We start from the raw sequence: 10,397 nt of genomic DNA, 5'->3' as shown, positions 1-10,397 counted from the left end.
ATATACCACTAGTAACATCACTGGATAGTAGGCATAGTATGGGATGATACTATATACCACTAGTAACATCACTGGATAGCAGACATAGTATGGGATAATACTATATACCACTAGTAACATCACTGGATAGCATGCATAGTATGGGATAACACTATATACCACTAGTAACATCACTGGATAGCAGGCACAGTATGGGATGATACTATATACCACTAGTAACACCACTGGATAGCAGGCATAGTATGGGTAACACTATATACCACTAGTAACATCACTGGATAGCAGGCACAGTATGGGATGATACTATATACCACTAGTAACACCACTGGATAGCAGGCATAGTATGGGTAACACTATATACCACTAGTAACATCACTGGATAGCAGGCATAGTATGGGTAACACTATATACCACTAGTAACATCACTGGATAGCAGGCATAGTATGGGTAACACTATATACCACTAGTAACATCACTGGATAGCAGGCATAGTATGGGTAACACTATATACCACTAGTAACACCACTGGATAGCAGGCATAGTATGGGATAACACTATATACCACTAGTAACACCACTGGATAGCAGACATAGTATGGGATAACACTATATACCACTAGTAACATCACTGGATAGCAGGCACAGTATGGGATGATACTATATACCACTAGTAACACCACTGGATAGCAGGCATAGTATGGGTAACACTATATACCACTAGTAACATCACTGGATAGCAGGCATAGTATGGGATAACACTATATACCACTAGTAACATCACTGGATAGCAGACATAGTATGGGTAACACTATATACCACTAGTAACATCACTGGATAGCAGGCATAGTATGGGTAACACTATATACCACTAGTAACATCACTGGATAGCATGCATAGTATGGGATAACACTATATACCACTAGTAACATCACTGGATAGCAGGCACAGTATGGGATGATACTATATACCACTAGTAACACCACTGGATAGCAGGCATAGTATGGGATAATACTATATACCACTAGTAACATCACTGGATAGCAGGCATAGTATGGGATAACACTATATACCACTAGTAACATCACTGGATAGCAGGCACAGTATGGGATGATACTATATACCACTAGTAACACCACTGGATAGCAGGCATAGTATGGGTAACACTATATACCACTAGTAACATCACTGGATAGCAGGCACAGTATGGGATGATACTATATACCACTAGTAACACCACTGGATAGCAGGCATAGTATGGGTAACACTATATACCACTAGTAACATCACTGGATAGCAGGCATAGTATGGGTAACACTATATACCACTAGTAACATCACTGGATAGCAGGCATAGTATGGGTAACACTATATACCACTAGTAACATCACTGGATAGCATGCATAGTATGGGATAACACTATATACCACTAGTAACATCACTGGATAGCAGGCACAGTATGGGATGATACTATATACCACTAGTAACACCACTGGATAGCAGGCATAGTATGGGTAACACTATATACCACTAGTAACATCACTGGATAGCAGGCATAGTATGGGATAACACTATATACCACTAGTAACATCACTGGATAGCAGACATAGTATGGGTAACACTATATACCACTAGTAACATCACTGGATAGCAGGCATAGTATGGGTAACACTATATACCACTAGTAACATCACTGGATAGCATGCATAGTATGGGATAACACTATATACCACTAGTAACATCACTGGATAGCAGGCACAGTATGGGATTATACTATATACCACTAGTAACACCACTGGATAGCAGGCATAGTATGGGTAACACTATATACCACTAGTAACATCACTGGATAGCAGGCATAGTATGGGATAACACTATATACCACTAGTAACATCACTGGATAGCAGGCATAGTATGGGATAACACTATATACCACTAGTAACATCATTGGATAGTAGGCATAGTATGGGATTACACTATATACCACTAGTAACATCGCTGGATAGCAGGCATAGCATGGGATAACAATATACCACTAGTAACACCACTGGATAGCAGGCATAGTATGGGTAACACTATATACCACTAGTAACATCACTGGATAGCAGGCATAGTATGGGATAACACTATATACCACTAGTAACATCACTGGATAGCAGACATAGTATGGGTAACACTATATACCACTAGTAACATCACTGGATAGCAGGCATAGTATGGGTAACACTATATACCACTAGTAACATCACTGGATAGCATGCATAGTATGGGATAACACTATATACCACTAGTAACATCACTGGATAGCAGGCACAGTATGGGATGATACTATATACCACTAGTAACACCACTGGATAGCAGGCATAGTATGGGTAACACTATATACCACTAGTAACATCACTGGATAGCAGGCATAGTATGGGATAACACTATATACCACTAGTAACATCACTGGATAGCAGGCATAGTATGGGATAACACTATATACCACTAGTAACATCATTGGATAGTAGGCATAGTATGGGATTACACTATATACCACTAGTAACATCACTGGATAGCAGGCATAGCATGGGATAACAATATACCACTAGTAACATCATTGGATAGCAGGCATAGTATGGGATAATACTATATACCACTAGTAACATCACTGGATAGCAGGCATAGTATGGGATAACACTATATACCACTAGTAACATCACTGGATAGCAGGCATAGTATGGGATAACACTATATACCACTAGTAACATCACTGGATAGCAGACATAGTATGGGATAACACTATATACCACTAGTAACATCATTGGATAGTAGGCATAGTATGGGATTACACTATATACCACTAGTAACATCACTGGATAGCAGGCATAGTATGGGATAACAATATACCACTAGTAACATCATTGGATAGCAGGCATAGTATGGGATAATACTATATACCACTAGTAACATCATTGGATAGCAGGCATAGTATGGGATAACACTATATACCACTAGTAACATCACTGGATAGCAGGCATAGTATGGGTAACACTATATACCACTAGTAACATCATTGGATAGCAGACATAGTATGGGATAACACTATATACCACTAGTAACATCACTGGATAGCAGGCATAGTATGGGATAACACTATATACCACTAGTAACATCACTGGATAGCAGGCATAGTATGGGATAACACTATATACCACTAGTAACATCACTGGATAGCAGGCATAGTATGGGATAACACTATATACCACTAGTAACATCACTGGATAGCAGGCATAGTATGGGATAACACTATATACCACTAGTAACATCACTGGATAGCAGACATAGTATGGGATAACACTATATACCACTAGTAACATCATTGGATAGTAGGCATAGTATGGGATTACACTATATACCACTAGTAACATCACTGGATAGCAGGCATAGTATGGGATAACACTATATACCACTAGTAACATCACTGGATAGCAGGCATAGTATGGGATAACACTATATACCACTAGTAACACCACTGGATAGCAGGCATAGTATGGGTAACACTATATACCACTAGTAACATCACTGGATTGCAGGCATAGCATGGGATAACAATATACCACTAGTAACATCACTGGATAGCAGGCATAGTATGGGATAACACTATATACCACTAGTAACATCATTGGATAGTAGGCATAGTATGGGATTACACTATATACCACTAGTAACATCACTGGATAGCAGGCATAGCATGGGATAACAATATACCACTAGTAACATCATTGGATAGCAGGCATAGTATGGGATAATACTATATACCACTAGTAACATCACTGGATAGCAGGCATAGTATGGGATAACACTATATACCACTAGTAACATCACTGGATAGCAGGCATAGTATGGGATAACACTATATACCACTAGTAACATCACTGGATAGCAGACATAGTATGGGATAACACTATATACCACTAGTAACATCATTGGATAGTAGGCATAGTATGGGATTACACTATATACCACTAGTAACATCACTGGATAGCAGGCATAGTATGGGATAACAATATACCACTAGTAACATCATTGGATAGCAGGCATAGTATGGGATAATACTATATACCACTAGTAACATCACTGGATAGCAGGCATAGTATGGGATAACACTATATACCACTAGTAACATCACTGGATAGCAGGCATAGTATGGGTAACACTATATACCACTAGTAACATCATTGGATAGCAGACATAGTATGGGATAACACTATATACCACTAGTAACATCACTGGATAGCAGGCATAGTATGGGATAACACTATATACCACTAGTAACATCACTGGATAGCAGGCATAGTATGGGATAACACTATATACCACTAGTAACATCACTGGATAGCAGGCATAGTATGGGATAACACTATATACCACTAGTAACATCACTGGATAGCAGGCATAGTATGGGTAACACTATATACCACTAGTAACATCATTGGATAGCAGACATAGTATGGGATAACACTATATACCACTAGTAACATCACTGGATAGCAGGCATAGTATGGGTAACACTATATACCACTAGTAACATCATTGGACAGCAGGCATAGTATGGGATAATACTATATACCACTAGTAACATCACTGGATAGCAGGCATAGTATGGGATAACACTATATACCACTAGTAACACCACTGGATAGTAGGCATAGTATGGGATAACACTATATACCACTAGTAACATCACTGGATAGCATGCATAGTATGGGATAACACTATATACCACTAGTAACATCACTGGATAGCAGGCACAGTATGGGATGATACTATATACCACTAGTAACACCACTGGATAGCAGGCATAGTATGGGTAACACTATATACCACTAGTAACATCACTGGATAGCAGGCATAGTATGGGATAACACTATATACCACTAGTAACATCACTGGATAGCAGGCATAGTATGGGATAACACTATATACCACTAGTAACATCATTGGATAGTAGGCATAGTATGGGATTACACTATATACCACTAGTAACATCACTGGATAGCAGGCATAGCATGGGATAACAATATACCACTAGTAACATCATTGGATAGCAGGCATAGTATGGGATAATACTATATACCACTAGTAACATCATTGGATAGCAGGCATAGTATGGGATAACACTATATACCACTAGTAACATCACTGGATAGCAGGCATAGTATGGGTAACACTATATACCACTAGTAACATCATTGGATAGCAGACATAGTATGGGATAACACTATATACCACTAGTAACATCACTGGATAGCAGGCATAGTATGGGTAACACTATATACCACTAGTAACATCATTGGACAGCAGGCATAGTATGGGATAATACTATATACCACTACTAACATCACTGGATAGCAGGCATAGTATGGGATAACACTATATACCACTAGTAACACCACTGGATAGTAGGCATAGTATGGGATAACACTATATACCACTAGTAACATCACTGGATAGCAGGCATAGTATGGGATAATACTATATACCACTAGTATCATCACTGGATAGCAGACATAGTATGGGATAACACTATATACCACTAGTAACATCATTGGATAGTAGGCATAGTATGGGATAACACTATATACCACTAGTAACATCACTGGATAGCAGGCATAGTATGGGATAACACTATATACCACTAGTAACATCACTGGATAGCAGGCATAGTATGGGATAACACTATATACCACTAGTAACATCACTGGATAGCAGGCATAGTATGGGATAACACTATATACCACTAGTAACATCACTGGATAGCAGACATAGTATGGGATAACACTATATACCACTAGTAACATCATTGGATAGTAGGCATAGTATGGGATTACACTATATACCACTAGTAACATCACTGGATAGCAGGCATAGTATGGGATAACAATATACCACTAGTAACATCATTGGATAGCAGGCATAGTATGGGATAATACTATATACCACTAGTAACATCATTGGATAGCAGGCATAGTATGGGATAACACTATATACCACTAGTAACATCACTGGATAGCAGGCATAGTATGGGTAACACTATATACCACTAGTAACATCATTGGATAGCAGACATAGTATGGGATAACACTATATACCACTAGTAACATCACTGGATAGCAGGCATAGTATGGGTAACACTATATACCACTAGTAACATCATTGGACAGCAGGCATAGTATGGGATAATACTATATACCACTAGTAACATCACTGGATAGCAGGCATAGTATGGGATAACACTATATACCACTAGTAACATCACTGGATAGCAGGCATAGTATGGGTAACACTATATACCACTAGTAACATCATTGGACAGCAGGCATAGTATGGGATAATACTATATACCACTAGTAACATCACTGGATAGCAGGCATAGTATGGGATAACACTATATACCACTAGTAACATCACTGGATAGCAGGCATAGTATGGGATAACAATATACCACTAGTAACATCATTGGATAGCAGGCATAGTATGGGATAATACTATATACCACTAGTAACATCATTGGATAGCAGGCATAGTATGGGATAACACTATATACCACTAGTAACATCACTGGATAGCAGGCATAGTATGGGTAACACTATATACCACTAGTAACATCATTGGATAGCAGACATAGTATGGGATAACACTATATACCACTAGTAACACCACTGGATAGTAGGCATAGTATGGGATAACACTATATACCACTAGTAACATCACTGGATAGCAGGCATAGTATGGGTAACACTATATACCACTAGTAACATCATTGGACAGCAGGCATAGTATGGGATAATACTATATACCACTAGTAACATCACTGGATAGCAGGCATAGTATGGGATAACACTATATACCACTAGTAACACCACTGGATAGTAGGCATAGTATGGGATAACACTATATACCACTAGTAACATCACTGGATAGCAGACATAGTATGGGATAACACTATATACCACTAGTAACATCACTGGATAGCAGGCATAGTATGGGATTACACTATATACCACTAGTAACATCACTGGATAGCAGGCAAAGTAAGAGATAACACTATATACCACTAGTAACATCACTGGATAGCAGGCATAGTATGGGATAACACTATATACCACTAGTAACATCACTGGATAGCAGGCATAGTATGGGATTACACTATATACCACTAGTAACATCACTGGATAGCAGGCATAGTATGGGATAACACTATATACCACTAGTAACATCATTGGATAGTAGGCATAGTATGGGATAACACTATATACCACTAGTAACATCACTGGATAGCAGGCATAGTATGGGATAACAATATACCACTAGTAACATCACTGGATAGCAGGCATAGTATGGGATTACACTATATACCACTAGTCATCCTGGGAAAGTTAACACGTGACTAAGAGAACCAAAAATCAGTGAACCAAATGAAGACTTTCAGTGACCCTATGGCTGACTAAAGATGCAGTTTTACCTGTATACCAATAATCATTGTTTTCTAGATTATTTATCTAGATATTTCACGTTTCCTCGAACTTATTCTAGCATTATATTGCGATTTATCCGCACGGTATGGTGACAGATTACCGGTAAACCTCTTATAGAAGAAAACAAAATGCAGAAACTGCAATTAGTACGATCGCAATGTAATGAATGTTTTGAGATCAAAACACATTAAAATATTACAGGTAAAATATGCACGTTTATAGCCGTCAGAACTCTTTCATCAATGGACGATCTCCATTTACTTCATTCTCGCTTATGTCTTGAAATCAGATTGTACCCGGTAGCCTTTTTGAGACTTCTCTATTTAATGTTTTACACAGTAAAATATCCCTTAAAAATAATATATACATGCTCATAGTGATCCCCACATTAGCACTGTCACTTCACGTAATGGCGGTTGATAAGATTCGTAAATAAGATTAGATATAATGCACGCGCTATGGAAAAGTTAAAATAGATTTAAGGGAATACCTGACACCATGTGATAAGGGAGGCTGAGATTTATTTGAATTATAGATTGATAATATACAAATGTCCTTAGTTGACATTGCAAGAATAACATTTCGTAGAAAGGGGTCGTTCAAGTACGCGTGTTTACGTTTTAAAATACAAAATGTAATCAAAACAGCCAACTTCGACAGAGAAAAACAAGCATCTTCAGCAACACATTTGCAAATAAAAAAAGTAAATTGGTATTCATTATTCGATCGATATTTCGAATCTAGTTATGTTACTGATAGTACCACATACTGCTGACTGTGAGATTACCACGTACTGCTATTACTGATAGTACCACGTACTGCTATTACTGACAGTACCACGTACTGCTATTACTGACAGTACCACGTGCTGCTATTACTGATAGTACCACGTACTGCTATTACTGACAGTACCACGTGCTGCTATTACTGACAGTACCACGCACTGCTATTACTGACAGTACCACGTGCTGCTATTACTGACATTACCACGCACTGCTATTACTGACAGTAACACGTACTGCTATTACTGACAGTACCACGTACTGCTATTACTGACAGTACCACGTACCGCTATTACTGATAGTACCACGTACTGCTATACGACATGACCATAATGCTATTACTGACCAGTACCACGTGCTGCTATTACTCGACATTAACACGTGCTGCTAATACTGACAGATACCACTTACTGCTATTAATGACAGACCATGAACTGTATTACTGACAGTACCAACGTTCGCTATTACTGATAGTACCATTGTACTGCCTATTTACTGACAGTTACCATGAATGCTATTATGACAGCTCACACGTGCTGCTATTACTGACAGTACCCACGTGCTGCTAAACTGACAGTACAAGTACTGCTATTACTGACAGTACCACGTGCTGCTAATACTGACAGTACCAGGTACTGCTATTACTGACAGTACCACGTGCTGCTATTACTGACAGTACCACGCACTGCTATTACTGACAGTACGACGTACTGCTATTACTGACAGTACCACGTGCTGCTATTACTGATGGTTCCACGCACTGCTATTACTGTTAGTACCATGTACTGCTATTACTGACAGTACCACGTGCTGCTATTACTGACAGTACCACGTGCTGCTATTACTGACGGTCCCACGCACTGCTATTACTGTTAGTACCATATACTGCTATTACTGACAGTACCACGTGCTGCTATTACTTACAGTACCATGAACTGCTAACACCGACATTACCACGCACCGCTAACACAGTATCATATACTGCTAACACTAACAGTACCACGCATTTCTACTAAAACTAGTACTACGTTTTGCTGGTGAGTTCCACGCGGAGATCTGTCATTAGAAAAATTTGCTTTATAGCTATAATGATATAAATGGTATATTACTTATTAAGCGAGTACCACGTGACGACTTCAGGGAAATACCTTGCTACCAACCAGCTGTTGATATGCACTGATTGGAGAGATCCTGCGATTGGTTGTTGATAGTGCATGTGCTCTTTGTAAATATATTACTAATAAGGACAAATACTCCATCAACCAGGCGTGGGTATTTGAAACGCATAACAACCCTTCGGTAATTACAAGGAGATTAGTATCTAAACAATGTGAAAGAGAATATGTTAATAAAGAAATCGTAAGATCTAATCTACTAAGTAGTTATAAAACTTCGTTTGTTTGGGTTTATCGTACCATAATCAGTCAGGATCTGTTTATGGCGGGATCTCCTTGTAGTAGTTGGTGGCTACATCAATGAACAAAAATACAGGAGGCCCGTCGCATACCATTAAGATCAATTAGGGTAAGGTGTATTGCCGAAAGACACAACGACAGCACAGATCGGTCCCTTTTTCGGCCCTACAATAAACAAAAACAACAAATGGTAAGATGCGTCGAACCATTATTAAACACTTTTTAGCATTTCAGTTACTAAAACCAGCATCTTCCCATAGTTTTGGTTGGATGGCCATTGTATGTTTAATTTGTACTTAATTGCATACACTTTTTCATTTACTCATTAAATATTATTTTTATCAACTACAGACACGTTTATGATTTTGACGATATTTGCCCATAAAATTGTTCTGTTATCAACAAATCTCTGCAATCATTAAAGTCCAAATATTTTGTAATTTGTGGTTAATAAATGGCTTATACCAATGTGAAGTCTTTATCTAGAATGAATGCGGATTAAAAAAAAAGTCATGTCACAATATAGAAGGGATACAGCAATTTGATTGTCTGCTTTAAGGGAGTCTTCATTTCATATTTCTTTTATGAATCGTTAACGCGGCAAACCGCTTAAGTTATTATTCCAACATCGACACACCACAGAAAAAACAAATATTTACATTTGACACAAAAAGTTTCCATT

The sequence above is a fragment of the Pecten maximus genome, chromosome 2, assembly GCF_902652985.1.
Source record: "Pecten maximus chromosome 2, xPecMax1.1, whole genome shotgun sequence".
NCBI lineage: Eukaryota > Metazoa > Mollusca > Bivalvia > Pectinida > Pectinidae > Pecten > Pecten maximus.
This window is presented reverse-complemented; position numbering follows the sequence as displayed.